Source organism: Salvelinus alpinus, chromosome 19 (assembly GCF_045679555.1).
Source record: "Salvelinus alpinus chromosome 19, SLU_Salpinus.1, whole genome shotgun sequence".
Classification (NCBI taxonomy): Eukaryota; Metazoa; Chordata; class Actinopteri; order Salmoniformes; family Salmonidae; genus Salvelinus; species Salvelinus alpinus.
In genome coordinates this window covers 43,267,624-43,287,084 of record NC_092104.1, presented here as the reverse complement: position 1 = coordinate 43,287,084, position 19,461 = coordinate 43,267,624, and the positions used below count along the sequence as shown (strand labels likewise).

At 41.1% G+C, this 19,461-nt stretch overlaps 1 pseudogene; it reads right to left on the bottom strand.

Annotated features, from left to right (window-relative positions):
• Positions 1 to 12,995: 12,995 nt before the first annotated feature.
• LOC139545873 (cytochrome P450 1A1-like) lies at positions 12,996 to 18,182 on the bottom strand (annotated as a pseudogene).
• Positions 18,183 to 19,461: the final 1,279 nt, after the last annotated feature.

The following is a 19,461-nucleotide window of genomic DNA, read 5'->3' as shown; positions in this document are numbered from 1 at the left end:
ACATGTGTTGTTCCCACCGTGAAGCATGGAGGAGGAGGTGTGATGGCGTGGGGGTGCTTTGCTGGTGACACTGTTGGTGATATATTTTGAATTCCAGGCACACCTAACCAGCATGGCTACCACAGCATTCTGCAGCAATACGCCATCCCATCTGGTTTGCGCTTAGTGGGACTATTATTTGTTTTTCAGCAGGACAATGACCAAACACACCTCCAGGCTGTGTAAGGGCTAGTTGACCAAGAAGGAGAGTGACGGAGTGCTGCATCAGATTACCTGGCCTCCACAATCACCCGACCTCAACCCAATGGAGATGGTTTGGGATGAGTTGAAATGCAGAGTGAAGGAAAAGCAGCCAACAAATGCTCAGCATATGTGGGAACTCCTTCAAGACTGTTGGAAAAGCATTCCAGGTGAAGCTGGTTGAGAGAATGCCAAGAGTGTGCAAAGCTGTCATCAAGGGAAAGGGTGGCTACTTTGAATAATAAATGTTTTGGTTACTACATGATTCCATATGTGTTATTTCATAGTTTTGATGTCTTCACTATTATTCTACAACAGTGGTTCTTAACCTTGTTGGAGGTACTGAACCCCACCAGTTTCATATGCGCACTCACCGAACCCTTCTTAATTGGAAAAATAAAATATGATTTTTTCAAATTCAAAACATAGGTATATATTTTACTGGTGCACAAAATGAACCGTGCATCAACATCAACACCGTGTGTTCAAAGAACAAAATCATCAAAACATGATTTTCACACAAAAACATAATAATGAATATTTACTGCAAATCAGTGTGACTTCTGCTGTTGCCTTTCAGAGACCAGTTCAGAAATGCGCGGCTTCACCTTGACAAGTGCCACTCTCATGTCATTTTCGCAACAAAGTCTGTTCCTTTTCTTCGTTTTTATGTCCAGCATCCTCAAAAAGGATTGCTCGCAAAGATATGTTGTAACAAACGGTATGAAAATCTCCAGAGCTTTCTTAGCAATAACAGGGTACGTTACCATTTGTTGACACCAAAACGTTGAAAGCGTTGTTGTTCTGAAGAGTTGCTGTTGAACCTGGCTCTGCTGAATTTCAATGATTTCATCGAGGTATTCATCATTGACATCTGTTGTCTCAACACTAAACGTGAACGGCTGTCTCACCCATGCTGGATATGACTCTCTTGTAGGGAAGTATCCGTCGAGAGACTTTGCAAGCTCATCTAAGTGCGTGGCAATTGCTTGCTTCAGTTCCGCGGGTACAGAAATGTCTCCGATTCCAGATACATCTTCGATCTTACTTACACAGTCGTCCAGCAGGGGAAAGTTTGCGAAGTTATCGTTCTCTGTTCGTCGTTTCCATAACGGTAGCTTTTTTTGAAAAGCCTTCAGGTTTTCCTCCGCTTCGATGATGTTGACTCCACCGCCCTGCATCTTTTGATTGAGATGATTGAGAGCTGCGAAGATATCAGCCATGTACGCTAAAATGAGAATGAACTCAGAATTTTTGAAGCAATCTGCATGACAATGTTGGTGCTCTTGCAAAAACAGGGCTAATTCCACACGCACGGCAAAAACACGATTCAGCACCTGTCCCCGGGATAACCACCGAACGTTAGAATGGTACAGAAGTACCTCGAATTCAGAGCCCATTTCTTTACACAGCTCACTGAAGATGCGGTGCCTCAGAGCACTAGTTCGCACATAGTTCACGCATTCCACTACAATTTTTAATACTTCTGCCAGTTTTGGAGGCAAGGTTTTTGTTGCCAACTCATGCCTGTGCAGAATACAATGCGTAACAATGATGTGTGGTGCATCGGCTTTCACTAGCGCACCAAAACCAGACTTTCTTCCCAGCATGACTGGAGCTCCGTCCGAACAAACTGCAGAAACCATATCCCACGAAAGATTGTTGTCTTTGAAGAAGTCATCCACAAGTTTCTTCACATCGGCTGCCTTAGTTGTTGTTGTAAGAGGCTTACAAAATAAAAAATCTTCCTTTATCACGTCGTCTTTCACATAGCGCATGAATACAGCAAGCTGGCTTAGATTGGAAACGTCTGTGGTCTCGTCGAGTTGAAGGCTGAATTTTGCCGGGCTTGAAATCAGATCTGCAACTACTTGAGCCAAGATATCTTTGCTCATGTCCTCTATTCTGTCGCTGATGGTGTCATTTGAAAGAGGAATTTGGGATAACTTATCTTCAGCCTCTTTTCCCAGCATGATATTCGCCATCTTCAACACAGCTGGTTTTATGAGTGTTTCACCAATGGTGTGTGGTTTGCCCTGCTTTGCGATCAGGTAAGCAACTTCGTACGATGCTGTGAGGATCGGTTTGTTGGTGGGTACAAAGCCGAGAACAGGCAGAGTAGCCTTTTCATCGAATCTGGCTCTCTTCACCTTGAATTCAGCGAGCGTTGTGTTCTTGTATTTTCCATCTCCATGCAACTTAAGGAAGTGTTCTCTTAGTTTTGCCGGTGCTAGACTAGAATTGCTCAACTTGGCATTGCAAATCATGCAGTTAGGACGCTGACTCCCATCACGTTCCGTTATACATGTGAATCCATATTGTACATATTCGTCCGACCACTTTCTTTTTTTGCTCGACATAGTAAGTATGAAGGGATTAAAATATTAAGAAAGAAATCACAAGACGTACCATCACGACAGTCACAAGTCGACTACTGAGCGCACCAAATTCCCTGCAGCACAGATAGGCCAAGCGATGTAGCGTGATCACCTGCAGCCAATGATGGCCAAGCGGGGCGTGTCATCACGAATCATATGAGTCGGATGTGTGTCTTGACCTCCGCCGAACCCCTGAGACTGACTCACCGAACCCCTGGGGTTCGATCGAACCCAGGTTAAGAACCACTGTTCTACAATGTAGAAATAGTAAAAATAAAGAAAAACCCTTGAATGAGTAGGTGTGTCCAAACTTTTGACTGGTACTGTACATATATATTTTTGCTGGTTTTGCATGTTATTTTGGCATTAATACGTGTCATATATCAGTTTGCAAACAATGTAAACAACTTGTTGAGTTAAATAAGTGGCATACAAACTTGGTGTCTTTTTTTTCTTGAGTGAGTGAGGCAGCTCCAAAACTCAGGTGTTTCAGCCTAGTTTAGTGCTTTCTGTGGAGGTGGATCAGCCAGCTGAAAATACGGAGCGTAGAGGTTGCTAATGTTTTCTAGTTGCGCAGTGATTGCCTCAGTGTTCTGTCACTCATGGGGACACTACGTCACAGCAAAATCTTTGGGGAGTGCTCGGAAATTCAAGCCCCTTGGGTACTGCCGTAGAGTTACATTAGAAGTGCCCCTTCAAGAAGGCTCAAGGTCATTGGCCACAGATAAAATTACGTCAAATCACGTTATCTCTACAGTAGCTTTGATTGGACAGATCATGTCAACGTCATACTTTCAAAATCCTAGTTAGCATGCTAGCAGTCATTACATGAATCATGAATCAAGTCGACAATCTACTGGCAAATCCTTTTCAATATTTGTCATTTGAAGAGAAATTCTGAAGAGAAATTATTATAGATTATAGATAAAACGTATCGGTGCTCATCAACCATTGGACATAAACATTACACAACAAGTTGAAAATCGCAAATTCAACAGAGTGGCTTGGAAGGAATCAGAGGCTAACTGCATGCATTGCAAAGCAATCATTAGCCTGCTATTCAGTGGAGTGGATGTGTGGTCCAAGTCTGGGTTTAAGGGTCTCTTTTCCAAAAGGGACCAATATATATATATTTTTTTAGCTCTGCCCCACCTGCCCTGAATGATGGGTCGCCACTGCTCAGTAGCCTATTCCAGCAGGCTATTGGGCAACGGAAGCACTTCTTACCTTGAAAACATCTCGCTGTTCTTGTTGAATATATGAGTCTGTCAAGCAAGCTGCTAAATCGCTAATTTTACATCTTGCCTACTGTAGGCTATCTGAAATTAGATGTAGGCCTATCCGTAGCTATAGGCTACCTGCATCTAGCTAACCATACCATGGCAAAGTTGAATTACAATCTAAAATCCAGATTTTAGTCAGCAGGCCTAGCCTATGGCTATTGAAATGACAAGTCAATCTTGCAAATAGGCCATTTATAACGGTTTGTAGTCTTACCATCTGGCACATAATACCTCCTAATTCGCTCAATAACATTCTGGAAAAAGGGTTTTTGGCTAAATGTGGTAACTCCTTTCTTGCTGCGAAAAAAACAAGACATTTTTGGGCTGGTTTTCAGACCTTGTGTGTGGGTTTTGAGTAGTCATTGGGCTAGAAATTTCAGATAGACCTGGCAACCCTGCAAGAGGCCACCATTCTAAAAGTATAGATGTCTGATCTTAACTGCTGATGGTCATTAGTAGCCTGCCAAACTTTCGAACTGTTCCCCTTAAGGGTTTACCTTAAAAACGTATTCAGGATCGGTGTCCCTTCCACGGGACGGTTGAGCTAACGTAGGCTAATGTGATTAGCATGAGGTTGTAAGTAACAATACAATTTACCAGGACATAGGCATATCTGATATTGGCAGAAAGCTTAAATTCTTGTTAATCTAACTGCACTGTCCAATTTACAGTAGCTATTACAGTGAAAGAATACCATGCTATTGTTTGAGGAGAGTGCACAGTTTTGAACATGAAAAGTTATTAATAAACATATTAGACAGCTGGGCTGGAATAATACAAGAGAAAGGCCTTTCTCTTGCCTTTCAAAGATTATGGTACAAAAAAATACAAAAGAACGGTTTTTTTTTTCTTTGTATTATCTTTTACTAGATCTATTGTGTTATATTCTCCTATATTCCTTTCACATTTCCACAAACTTCAAAGTGTTTCCTTTCAAATGGTACCAAGAATATGGATATCCTTGCTTCAGGGCAGTTAGATTTGGGTATGTCATTTTAGGCAAAAATTGCGGATCCGGTTTTAAGGATGAATGTTCCCTTGCCAAAGAGAATTGTTTTAAGGGTGAGTCATAGAGCCCCTCAAACATTTCCATAGAGACGACCTGATTCACTGACTGAACATCTCATCAAAGAGATCGCATTTATTTTGGAGGATTGCAAAATAGACCTTCTACATTCAAGAGAGGAAAAACAAATTGATTCAGAAAATAATAAAACACGTTTCTTTTAGTTACTTTTTTCTCAACTTGTTTCTATTACTTTCTAGCACGTCAAGCTAATTTACAGAGTAGGTAGCTAGCTAGCCAGCTAGCTTTGTATCCATGGATTATGCACGTTCCATTGTTTAGCTAAGTAGCTAGCTAGTTACCTAGCTAGCTAGGTAACAGAGGAAAGGGCAGAGGAAAGCAACAGTCACCTCCACAAATGCTGTTTACATTGATATCCATACTGAATGAAGCACTTAAGGGACTTCATGGGCACCCTTAACTTTTTAACACCACTTAATTTAAGGGGGAAATTCACACTAAAATGTTTTGTGTAACTTACTTAAGGGAAAAGATAAGGGTAAAAATAACTTAAGATGTTTTATGCAACTGAGCCCTGGTACTCAGCACTCTATTGTCCCTCTAATCACACTGACATCAATGCAAATGTAATCAAATCAAACACTTCATGAGAGCCCATGAGCTCATGTTGCACTACATTTCTATAGGCTATGCTATTAAAAATAGGAGGATCCCATCAGCTTTCTATAGGCTAGGCCTACTATATTTATTTCTCAACTTTCCTAATATTAAGCACATTGCTTTGCTTTAAAACAGGATTATAGCCTACGTGTCTGGCATGAAAATGAAACGTGAGAAAAGCTTCCTCTATTCGCTATTTACTGTAAGTGGATAGACATGTATTTTGTTTCCCATGCCCCTGTTCCGAGACAGGGGCATGATCATGGTCAATTCTAAATCAAAACAAATTTCACACATATATTATTTAGTACATGTAAAGACAAGATTAAATTAAGAATAGTCTAATAGGTGACAATATTAGCCACTTGTGAATGATATATTATCACTTGTGAATGATGCCCAGCTTGTGTGCAGTAAGGCAAGAAACAGCGCATACCTTTTATAAGACTTTTTGAAATCATAGTCGCAAACCTCATGTAGCCTAGGCCTTAGGTCTATATGTTTTGATAAGGTTTGTATCACAACTAAAGTGGCCAAATAACTTCTCAAAATTAAGCACATTAATCCACTTTACAACCGGTGTAGAGCCTAACTGACGTACGCGGCTCGTGAGTTTCAAGTTTGGGGACGATCATATTCACCATAAATGCACCTTTATAGTAAAGCATTACATGCATAATTGCATTCCCGCTAATTGATTGCAATTTGGAACATTCACGCTTATAGCCTGCTAGCGTGTGCGCGTTTTTGCCCTTATAATGTGAAAAAATAGCCTAATGGTTTATCAGCATTTTAAGCTAAATGTTCTGATCTGTTGCATCAGCCGTATTGATTTTAAAAGGTTATTTGATGCGAGTGGTTGCATTAATTTAGGATCTATCACATCCCACAACTGTCCCAGAGTGTGTTTGGAATATTTATTTCTCGCACAGAAGGACAAGTTCACCAATAGAATAGATCAACTTTTGTACTATGGGGGATAGTAGATTGACATAGGCTAGTGCTTCTGCTGTTCGTTAGGCCTACTCATCTTGTTGACTGACGAAAACTAAATGTGGACAGTTCTTCTAACATCTTCAATATGCGCAGTAGCGTCCTCAATGTGGCTGTCTTCACTTGGCTGTCTTCACTCGTAGTCTACTTCGGGGCTGAGATGCCTGCGAGAAGGACCCAATCACATGACTGCATTGGCTAATAAGAATTGAGATATCTGAGAGAGCCATGTGAGTAAGAGGTGCTTCGGTGCACGGCTGCAGGGAGAGGGGAATGATTATTATTATACTTTGGCCGCAAAAGGCCTGCATTTTTAAGGGGGTATTATGGCCACACAAGGGGGATGCCGCAGGAAATTCGAGGCCTGGTGAGAAATGTATGAAGTGCTTGTCAAATTGTGAATGAGAGACTGATGAAGTGTGTGTAGTCTGCACAATAAAACAAAGCAGAGCTCATGCCTTTCATGCGACTTAGAATGTATTAAAAATCAAAACACAGACCAACGTTTCTATCACAACTAAAGTTGCATAAATAACTCTAAATTAAGCATATAGGAGAACCTGTTTCTTTGTTAACACAGAATAGCCGCATGTGTGCACTCCCTCAGGAATTGTTCTATTCTTTTCAGTTAGGTTCTGTTGTATTCTTAATACTATAAAATCATTTTAAATAATGCCACGGAATTCTAAGCAAATCTTTTCTGCTTAATGAACTAGTTTAGCCCACAGCCATAATGGCATAGCCAGATCAGGGCCTAACATAAGGACAACTCTGTTCTTCTGAAAATAGACTACTTTTTCTTCATGTCATGTTTCTTTAGACCTGTGTAAAGTAACTAATGGATTTATTGTGATGGTGTGGGCTTTATTAAATGGATTTATTAGACTTTTTCAAATGTAGATGTTCCAAAGTGGCTTGTAGACTATGCACGGAAGCCAGGAGATGCTAAATGTGTTTATGTTAATAAGTTGTTCCGATGATTAAAAATCAGAGGGTGAACATATCTTGAAAGACTTTGGTTACAAGCTGGACTAATGCCGCGTTCACATGTTAGTTCATAAGCTAGGAACTCGGAAACTCTGAGAGTCGGACAATTTCAGAGTTTCCTAGTTCCGATTAGCATGTGAATGAGGCATAACGTAATGCCGACGTCATCTTTTAGGGAGAGGTATCCAATAATGTTTGCAATTGAGATCAACTGTGCAGGTGAATTTATTGCGTATTGATGGTTTAATATGACATCATATGGCGATAATCCAGTGCCATCTATGGTTGCAATAGGCCCCTTGTTATTTGATTATATTCCAATGCAAACTGTAGGCTACCCGTTAGCCTATCCATTGTCACATAATAAAAGTTGTGAAAACCAGTAACAGGCTACTGTTTGTTTCTCTAGCTGAGTTGATGAGCTGATTTGGGCCATCAGTTGATTGACAGCTGATTGAACAGCTTGTTGAACAGCTGATTTCACCATCCCCACTCCAGCAGTGCGCGCCATCCCTGTCTCTTTAATCATGCGACAATGACTGGATATTATCATTCAAGAATGTGACACTTTTCCGCACCCATGTGTTGTTACAATCCTCCCACTGCTAAATGGCATATTATTAGACATAGCCTATATGGTCGTTATATTATACAAGCCTATTATTATTCTTAAAGGTCTTTTTTAAAGTAGTGGGAAAGAGAGTGGAAAGAAGAGGAAGGTAAGTCAAAGGGCAGTGGGCCAGATTCGAACCCATACCGACTCTGTTATATGTGTGCTGGGGTCAGCGGCTGTAACCGCTGTACCACACAGGCACTGAGGCCACCAATAATGAATTCTGCTTATTGCTTTCTTGAACATATAACAGGGTCCCCCTCCTTTGATTTGAATCAGATGTGTAGTGCTAAAGCAAAAACAAAAATGTGCACCCCTTTGTGTCCCTACAGGACAAATTAATGAGTGTGGTGCCATGACTACAATGGTTCAAGCCCAGGACGACACAAAAATGGGTATGGAACTGAACTGGCAGCTGGAAGGCTCCCATGTACCATCTCCTGACGTTGTGTCCTTGAGCAAGGCACTTAACCCGCTCAGAATTGCTCTCCACCAGGTGTTGCTGCACTGCAGGGTGTTGGGAAAAGCAGAAGACACATTTCCTTTCTAACCCATGAACAAAAAAAGTATCTACTCTCTCTCTTCTTGTCACAATATGACTCTTTCCATATCTCTACACCGACACCGCTGTTAACTATATTGCACCACTGTACAAGTATTCCTGGTATTCTACTACTCTGCCATTACTGTATGCAGAGCTACTATTTAATTGTACAATGTATACTATCCTGTACTATGCCTACTTAAATATTTGACACTGTGAAAGACTAATGTCTCTCTTACTGTGCCTACTTTGAATATTATTGTGAAATATCCTGATATTGTGAGACACTAATATGTCACATTATAACATGTTTACTTTGCCATCAGTTGAGAGAGCTGAAATGAGAGGGCTAAAACCATACCTTTGAACTTGAGGTGGGTTAAATGGAATACTAACTGAAATATAAACACTGACAGGCCTGTAACATCTCACATGTATCCTAATATGAAATTAACTCCTGCAGAATTGAGTATTTATTGCAGTACAATGATACACCAAATGTTATTTTTGTGTCGGAAAAAGGAGTGGAGCAATATGGTAAGATGTATTTCTTTCAGTATCTCGAGCAAATGCGAATACTTCAGAGGACGCGGGCTACTTGGCCTGGAAGGAGGTGAGAAGCAGCGGGCTGTTGTAACGCGATATATTCGTTTCTCACAATATCACAATCTTTCACAATAAACAAGTCATTCACAATATACTAAAAGTAGGCATTGTAATAGAGACATTATTCTTCACATTGTGAAATATTTAAGCAGGCATATGTGGGCGTCTTATTAAGCGATTGGTCATTTTACATAACAGCTGTAAAGTATTCTGATGCAGTATTTAAACCACGTAAAATATGCATCAGAAACATGGATTTTCACTGGTTTTAATCTGAAAATGTTTGCAAGGGAAGAATATGTAGGCTACCCTGTTTTCTCCCCGGGCCCATCGAGAGGAGTAACATTGAAAGAGAAAGCTTTACAGGTGTCAGCAAGATGATTGACGCGTTCATTCTAGTATTATCATTCATTTGTCTTCTAAGGCAAGAAGTTTTGAGGGAAGAGAAGCTGCAGGCCTAGTGTAGGCATATTTGACTAGACAAGTTGACTAAAATAGCCTATCAAATTTAGGAAATTATAAGCAGATAAATATAAAAATGTGGCTTCGGAGAATTTTTTTTCCTACAGCCCTGTGAAAAAATTTGTCCCAACATCTCTGCCTGTCATACAAGGAGTCTAATTTCTACAGTGTCCAATGCCCACCTCCCCAATACAGCCCGCTGCTTCTCGCCACTATCCAGGCGAAGTAGCCCACATCCTTTAAAGTATCTGGCTGGCTAGCTCCGCCTACAACTTCTCCACACACTGACTAGTCTACATGTAACCATGCTTTTCTGTCTTTATATGTAGACTTTGTTTACTTTGCTGCTTGTAACATGCACTTGGCAGCTAGCTAGCCGGAGGTAGAGTGGGGCCATGCATTATAAATTAGTTTGTTATTTGTTACCTTCCCAAAAAGGTCTATAGCGTAACTCAGCTGCCTCCTGGTGGCGATTCTAAATATAAAAAATTTATTAAAATCCTTCTGCTAAAGGAACATTTTCCTCCTGTGGTGAAATGGGTCAAATTAAGATCCAACATCTGTAGATCTCCCTTTGTCTTCAATGGGGCGATCCTAATTGCTCAGTATTTTTTAAACCATATTGTACCCCTCAAGTGTTTTCTGCCGCATTAGCCTTCTGATTCAGTTTGTGCGTTCCTGCTGTATTGGCCCAATCAGATCAGAGCTGCTACACATGCTCATGCTCACCCTAGTTTATTATTCTTAATAACTCCCTAGTTTAATAGATACTATGAGCTCTGCTGACTAGAACTAAGTGAGAGACAAATGGGTTGATCAGAGAGCAGAGGGACAGGCAGAGAAATTGGGTGAGCGTAGGGGGGTCGCGTTCCCTGGAGAGTATGGCAGCTATTTCGCTGATTAACAACCCTTATTTCACCCGCCCAAACGATCTCTCTGCTATAACAGACATAGTTGGAGTCTCCTATGACAGCACAGAGGCAAATTAATTAGAAATGTGGGTAAGTCAAAACAATTCTAACTGCGTGACGGAATCGGAGGTACGAAAGCAGACGATGCTCCCTACTCCGGAACACACAAGCCCCTGTCTCTATGGGTTCAAGCCCTGTATCAGCAACTTCAGTCTATGCCCTTCTAAACTTTGTCTTTTCCTCTCTCCATTTCCGGATGTCCTTTCAAATAAAATTTAAAAAATGCTCCTAAACTGCCATGCTTGTACGTTTTGCAATTCAGAGAACCTGCATTTCTCTGGCTGTTGGAACTCGGACAATGTGAGTGTTTGTTATGAGATCTAGTTGAATATCCCGGTGTGCCTATACTGAGGTCTGAGGAGTGGTTAAAACCATTTTTCCCCCCAAACGACATATATTTACCTCGAAAGTGGTCTAAGGTTGAGTTGCGTCCATGATTTCTCCAACCATGTTCATTAATGTATCCTATGGCGCATAAAACAGGATTTATCATGGAGAAGATAGCATGGAGCCTGAACATGAAACCAGTTCAACTTTGAGTTGTTTCTTGAAGAATATTATTTATAGATGACTTGTGCTTATACAGCTGTATTAAAGCTACAGTCTGGGTTTTGAAAAACAACGAAACGGCCTCCCCACCACTTGTTTTGGTAAACAGCTTAGGGATGGGGTGGAGAGATTTAACTACTCAAATTCATAGACAGACTGATCATCTATGTCATTTTTTGAAGCTATAGAGTGTTTGTTTAAAATTACTGTTTTACAAATAATGGAGTAAAACAAGTTTATATTTTGAGGCAAGTTATCTTCTTAAAGAATTAGTCTTTGCAAACAAACAGTGCTTTAAAATATGTTCAAAAAATGTATCTCAATCTATGATTTTGAATGGTCACATTTCTCCAGTCCCATCCCACTGCTTTATAACAAAGCATGGTGTATACTGTTGTCTGAAAAAGGACATGTCTTTCAAATTTTACTTTATTTTATTTTATTTAACCTTTATTTTACTAGGCAAGTCATTCTTATTTACAATGACGGCCTACCCATCCCAAAACCGGACGACGCTGGGCCAATTGTGCGCCGCCCTATCCCAATCATGGCCAGATGTGATACAGCCTGGATTTAAACCAGGAACTGTAGTGATGCGTCTTGCACTGAGATGCAGTGCCTTAGACCGCTGTGCCACTCGTGAGTCCCAAAATGGCTTCACTGCTGTGACATCTGTGAATTATTCTCTAAGCATATACTGGAAATCAGATACTCATCTTATTCAAATGTATTGTCATGGCTTTTCAGTTCTAGTTTTATCTAAAAATATATATATATTAATATATTATATCAGACGTGTGTCTTCTGTCCTCTTAACCTCCCTGGAATAAGTCTGATAGATCCAAAGACTGTGACTAATCGGTCTGTTGGAGAGACGGGAGAGCATTTGGTAAAAAGCCGATTCTACTCTATCTATGAGTAGCCCCGGCAACTACTTCAGATGGGGATTGGGGAGAGAAAGAGAGATAGAGAGATCTCTTTAAACCCCGGAGTTACAGATGGAGAGGAGGGGAGGAGTGAGTCGGGTAGGAATGAACCCTGAGTGAACGCTGCGTGGTGCCCAAGGCTCTGATCACTTATCTAAAACAACACTCCCTGTCTTCCTAAGCATTTAGTTGTGATTAATAACCAGATAGGGGTTAAAGATAAAAGGCATTTCTAAACTCATTCCATTTGATGAAAGTAGAAGGACCAATCACCATCCCTAATAGTCAAAATAATACTGGGGATGACCCTGTACAATACACTTGTCAAATCTTGGAATGCATAGATATTCTAACATTGTATTCAGATATCATAAAAGTACTTAAGTTATATATAGAATAGGCCTATCTTAAACCACTACAATAGCACATAACATGCTTCTAGGTAAATATCAATATCAATACATTTTATTACCAATGAGGAAATGGCTCTGGACAAATCCTTGGATATGGCTGCTCACTTTGTATCAGCTAAACTCTGTCTTGACTCTGACAGCTAGCAACTGTGTTTGCATTACAGTGATAATGACGCCACTGCCAGGTAGAGATGTTGTGTTCAGTCTGTATAGTAGTTATGTTTTGGTGTCTGAGTAGCCATGGTTTCTGTGCGTTATGATTGTGTTGGCGAGGGGCTGCCCAGTCAAGCCAGTTGTGGCCTTATTGTAGTTGATGCCGTATGGCTTAATGGACAGGACGGATCTAGAGGCGTGACGAGACACCGATCCTGTAGGGGCGGGACTTCGTGAGCCCAAAATCGGTGCTGAGATCCAGCTCCTGTCCTGGAACATTCTCGATACACAGCCGGTGGAGCAGTGTAGTCAGGAAGACAAACATTTCCAACCGGTCAAAACCAGTGATGACCACCACAAGAGAGTTGTGTTCATTAGGGGACACAACGGAAAATGTTTTGCAACTTGGAAACAAAAATTAGCATTTCTTATTTTTGAATTTTTTTATTTACTCCTTTTTCTCCCCAATTTCGTGGTATCCAATTAGTAGTTACAGTCTTGTCTCATCGCTGCAAGTGTGTTTTGAGACGCATACAGATAACACTCACATGTCATGTTTAACTTGATACTAATTGACGAAGACACGTGTCCTTAGGAATGAAGTATGCATTGAGCGCCACGTTTTCTGTGGTACTAAAGGGAGGAAAAGAAGGACAAAAGAGACCAACTGGGTGAATAGCAACATTCCATTCCCAGAGCTAACACTTTGATCTGCACATACTAGCAGACAGGCACCATGCAGAAATAAACATTACAAGTTGTTACTGTAACTGTTATCAGAGCCTCACCAGTGTGGTATGGTGAAGGGGGCGTAGGATACGTGATGGAACACCTTGTATATGAAGGCCTTGGTAAAAGGCATCTTGGTCTTGTCCACAAACCGATGGAGTCTGGCAGGGCCATGTGGTCGCCTAAACCATACAAAGGCAACATACTAAATGTCTCAGGTGAAGACAACAAGATACTGTACCTGAAAGTGAAAATGCAGAGAAAACTATCAGATACAACAGAAAAAGTGAGACCCAAGGAGAAAGAAAGACTGTTGGATTATTGCCATCTATTCTGGAATTTCCATCTTCAAATAAAGGGATGATTTGTGTGATTGTGATTCACGTACGGTGCAATATCCCTGTGTGTGATCCCCTTTGTGTCTGTCTGAGTAGACTGTCCAAGTATCCAAAATCTCTCTCTCTCTGTGAATGCATCGTGCCTACTGAAAAGACTGCACCAGTTTTCTCAGCCCACATCAAAACTAGCTTGGGCTTTAGCAAATTAGAGTGACCTTTTGCGTGTCACCCTGGCAAGCAATGGTCTCTAGCCATTGAGGACAGGACAGAACGGGGGGGGGGGGGGGGGGGGTCTGTCTATGAAAGATTAGATCATTGTATGGAACTGCACGGACGGCCCATCTACACCATCAAACTGTCAAACTGAGCGGTACTGCAGGGATCTCTGCTCATTAGGACATGCTGTTTGTCAGGAATGACCGTTCATTCATAAAACAGCTGAACTCCCATCCATTTTTATAAAACAAAGGAATTATTCTTAGCAGGTAAAGCAGACACCCAAGCAGACATACAAAGAGACAAGGTATGAGGAGACAATAAGACCATATAGCGCTATAAGGGCATAAGCTATTCAAGTTTTCTATAAGAAGTGCTGTTCAGTCAGGAGGAGTCAGGAGGTGTTGTTCCTATACAGAGGATCTCCTGGTGTATTTTGACCTGGATGTCAGGAAACTTGATGAGGTTAAAGAGGCTCCACTGCAAACCAGCTATGATGGTATCGAGTCCTGAAATGTAAAAGGGTAATAAAAATTGTAACATCAGTTACAATCGTCTTTATTATGATGAACGCCAACTTAAAGAGATTTCTGTAGTGTTCGTCTGTTCAAAGGTATTCTTCAACCCATCCCTGCCAGGCTTAGAGATCCTCCAGAATTTTTTTTACTAATCTGGATTTGAGGGAGTTGGACAGCTCTGCTGTGTCCTCATCCTCCTGCCGCTCCTCACAAGGTGCAATCAGAGCATCTGTGATGTCACGGATACAGTCCTGGAAACACACATATCATCAAAACGTTACATAACACTTTACTTTACACTCTACTTAATGCCTGCAGCTATTAAGATTCAGATTAAATTCGCAGGACGAGTCCTAACCTTGCCACTCCAGGTTATATCTGGGGCCTATATACATCCATTACGTTTCCATATACACTCACAATGAAATGTAATCCTTTCAAAACTTTAGCACACGACCCGCTAATCAAATGTACCCTCAAATTGTGAGAGTGAGACTGACTGTAAAATGGCAGCATCTTCTAGAAAACATGTGAGCACATGTCTTCCACCAGATTAATAATTCCTAATTAAAGAGTATGCGCGGGCGTTTTAGACACTGTGCACAAGAACAAAGCCTCGTTCGGTATATATTAGCCTGGTCTGCCCTGTCCTAGAGTATAGGTCTCTTATATTGTAGCTTCGATTTCAGCTTCCAACTATTTCCATTTTTCACATATACAACCCGAAGAGGCAAAATCACAAGCAAAAATATGCTTTCCTAAAAGTAACCTTGCTTTTTCCACATGTACCTCTCCTCAGACTATCTCTCCCTCCCTCTCTCCCATCACTTCCTTTCTTTTACCCCTGCGTTATTCCTTTACTCTCTGTGTATCCCCCCAGCAGAATCTATCCCTCTGAAACAAATCCCTCAATGGCTGACTGGTTTTCTGTGCCTCTGTACCGGCATCTGATAGCACTGATCACATCTAATCTAACAGTTTACTAATCTACCAAGTTCAGCCTAAAAGTCACACATGAAAGCTGAGATTTCTCTCCAGGTTGAGATGTCTGCAAAAACTATCCTCGTCAACTCATTTTTTCACTGTATACACATGATAGATTATACGCCTCTAGCCCATAGTTTCAATAGCATGTCTATCAACATATCCTACCCCTGCCTCCTACCCCTGCCTCCAAGAATAAAGGGATAATGTTTCATAATCCAGGTGTGTAAAACTCTTAGAGACTCACCCAAGAAGACGCTGTAATCGCTGCCAACGGTGTTTCTAGAATATTGACTCAGGGAGCTGAATACTTATGCAACGACTATAATTTAGTTTTTTTATTTCTATCAATCTTTTGAAAACAAATAAATATAAATCTTCCACTTTGACATTATAACATTTTGTGTAGATTGTTGTCAAAAAGTTACCAATTACAATTACAAATCCATTTGAATCTCACTTTGTAACAACAAAATGTGAATAAATCCAAGGGGTATGAGTACTTTTACACTGTAGGTTCAGTGCCAATAATGAGTTTTGAAGTACTTTCTGAAATTCTGTTCAGAAAAGTGCAAAGTTGACAATGATAACGATTGTTTATTGCACAGTGGAGGAACATGCTTCCTGAGAGTATAGTTTTTCATATTGCAAAAAAATATACTTAAGTATACTTTCAAAAAGTATATTTAGCTTAAATGTCCCCAAAATATATTTAAAGTATACTGTACTGTCAAAAATGCATTGGCACAGAAATGTGCATATCCCCCAGCATCTTTTTCTGTTGAAGTTTTGTTCCTCATATTTATCTCATTCAAATGTAACACATTACACATTTTATTTAAATGTTAATTTATTACCATTATGTGAACAACTAAAGTGTGAAATGTGAATGGTGCACAGTTCTCAAAAGTGTTACTTGTATGCTCCAGCCACAACTGCTTTGTGAATGGCATGTTAACGTTGGCTGAGAAGATGCCTTGGTCAATCAAGGTAACCTTTACATGGTAAATTACAATAGCTAATGTGGTTAATGAGTAGCAGTGTATTTGTAAAAGTAAATTATAAATACACTTTTTTGTAAAGAAAATACAGGAATTCTAATTCAAATACCATTTTGGTATATTTATCATTTATGTTAAATAAAATGTCCTTAAGGTGTATTCAACGTATATTGTTTTGCTCTTTATCTAATATACTAAAAATATACTTAAGTACAAAAAGTGTCCCAATTTAGATAACTTTACATTTATTTAATATACTTAAATGCCAATAAAATAAAAAATAAACTGGACATTAAATGTATTCAAAATTGTTCCAATTTAGATAATTTAAATATACTCATGAAGTATGATTTAAGCATATTTAAAAAATAAAAATAAAATCCCGCTTGGGATTAGGCACCAAAAAGAAGAAAACTGACTGGAACAGGGGGTGACTACAGGGAGTGACCCAAAAAGAAGCACTCATGTTTTGTTTTCTGTTTTAAACCATTTCCGTGGCGTGCTCTAATTTGCATGACCCACGTGTTGCTCATACCTTTTCAAAGGTCTACAGGTGCTCCTCGATGTTGTGTTCCATGAAGCTGTTCATTCTCCTGATGTGCTCGACCATCTTCCTCATAGACGGACTCGGCAGGTAGCGGGACACAGGAAAGAAGTCTGCCAGGTTTCCTGCAGATCCGCAACACCTCGTTGTTGATGTGCACAATAGTGAGGAACTCTGTGTCATTGTAGTCATTCCTCTTCCCGAAACACAGGGCACACACCACATTTGCCACCGACGTGACCAGCGGGACAACAGGGTCCAGACCTAGCCCCTCGCTCCCCTCTGAGCGCTCCCAAATGACCTCCACCATACCAGCCGCCTCGGCGCACATGTGCTCCTTTAGCAGACAGATGGTGCCAGGGCCCCGCGGCTCTGCCTGCAAGAAGGAGCGCAGGGTGTTCTTGCACAGCTTCTTGTGGAGCACACAGGCAGCGCCGTACTCGCTGAAGGTCATGCTGGTGCCATTGGACATGGCGGAGAAGGTGAAGAGGTCAGGGTGTCTGGCGAAAGTCTCCCCAAGCCGTACCAGCGCCTGTTTAATTAATGGTGGCATAGCCTTGCAGCACCACCACCACAAGGGAGTCCACATGCATTTGGAAGACATCTCCATATTGCAGACGGAGACACGTCAGTGACAGGTGCATCTGGTCTCCCATCTGGAGCAGGTTACCCACCAGGGCAACAGGGTCGGCCCTGAAGGGCAGAGTGCCTTTTGGGGCCGCTCCCGCCTTCTCGCTTTCAACCCCTGAGAGCCACTAGGAGCAGGGTGAGGGTACAGAGAGCCAAGGTGATTCCAGAGAAGGTTATACAGGAGCCATCCTTTGGGAATATCCCAAACGTCATATTGCAGTCTCAGAGCGCCCCAGCCAGGATACTGTATGTTACTCATCGGATTCCAGGAGTGGAAGTTCTCTAAAGTTGGAGACTGGTCTAATGAGTGCAGTTTGACTCCCAGCAAAGCAAATTGACGCAGGGTCCGATGACTGGATACACTCTGCAAGAAGACTGGCACTAGGCAGGTCCAAGTACCATGAGAGGCAGTGCCATATCAGCCTATTTAAACATAGACTGCGAACCAGCGGACGGTCGATTGAACAGCTTCATAGAGCTTGATCTAGCATTCCATTTTCTTCTTGTTCTTTGCGTTGTTTTAACAGGATGAGACATTATTGTGCGTGCCCAATATGCGTGTCAAGTGCTAACTGTGTGGTCCACGGTAGCTTAATTCTCTCATCATTTTGTGTACAAGCGGCTGCAGACCGCACACATTTGGCAGTGGCCAAACATACACAATTATTGTAAATTGCTGTTTGGAATTCCTCACTCTAAAAATGTATGGACTGTCTGACTAACTGCAATCTAGCCTGCCCAACATGAAGAGAGAAAATCAAATCAAATCAAATCAAGTTTATTTTATATAGCCCTTCGTACATCAGCTAATATCTCGAAGTGCTGTACAGAAACCCAGCCTAAAACCCCAAACAGCAAGCAATGAAGGTGTAGAAGCACGGCGGCTAGGAAAAACTCCCTAGAAAGGCCAAAACCTAGGAAGAAACCTAGAGAGGAACCAGGCTATGAGGGGTGGAGATTACAACAGAACATGGCCAAGATGTTCAAATGTTCATAAATGACCAGCATGGTCAAATAATAATCAGGAGTAAATGTCAGTTGGCTTTTCATAGCCGATCATTAAGAGTATCTCTACCGCTCCTGCGGTCTCTAGAGAGTTGAAAACATAACATGATTAATCTAAACATCAAACTTTTGATATTTCAATTCATAACAATTTAATTCCAGAAAACCAAAAATTGAATGTAATTAGACAAACTAATGAATATTTTATAGCACACCATGGAACAGAGGCCCCAGGTGTTCATGAAATTCATTAAGTCACATACTAAACTACTGTACACGCAAACTATACTACTGTACACTCAAAGTACATCTTGACTAGCACTTGCATTTCACCACTCCACACTAGCTTTCCCCTTGTTTGGCTGCTTGCAAGCTAGCAAGCATGTTAGGTACTGCTAGGTATCCCCAATCAATCCAGTAGGTTCTGGAAGCTATAGTGAGCTTTGATTGGTCAATAGCGCAGCAATGTCACAGTGTATTTGCATAAAGTTCAGCTTTCCCAAACTTTGGTCACGCCCTGTTTACATCCCTCGCCCGTGCTCATAATGCCTAACAGTCCCCCTGCCCACTTCACTTCTTCCATTGTAAATGAATGCTTTCCCAAGTTTCATCGCCCATGTCGTCTTCAGTTAACATGTTCTGTAAGTCAGTGAGATTCAGCTGTGTAGTAGTAGGGAATGACAGAGCCAGT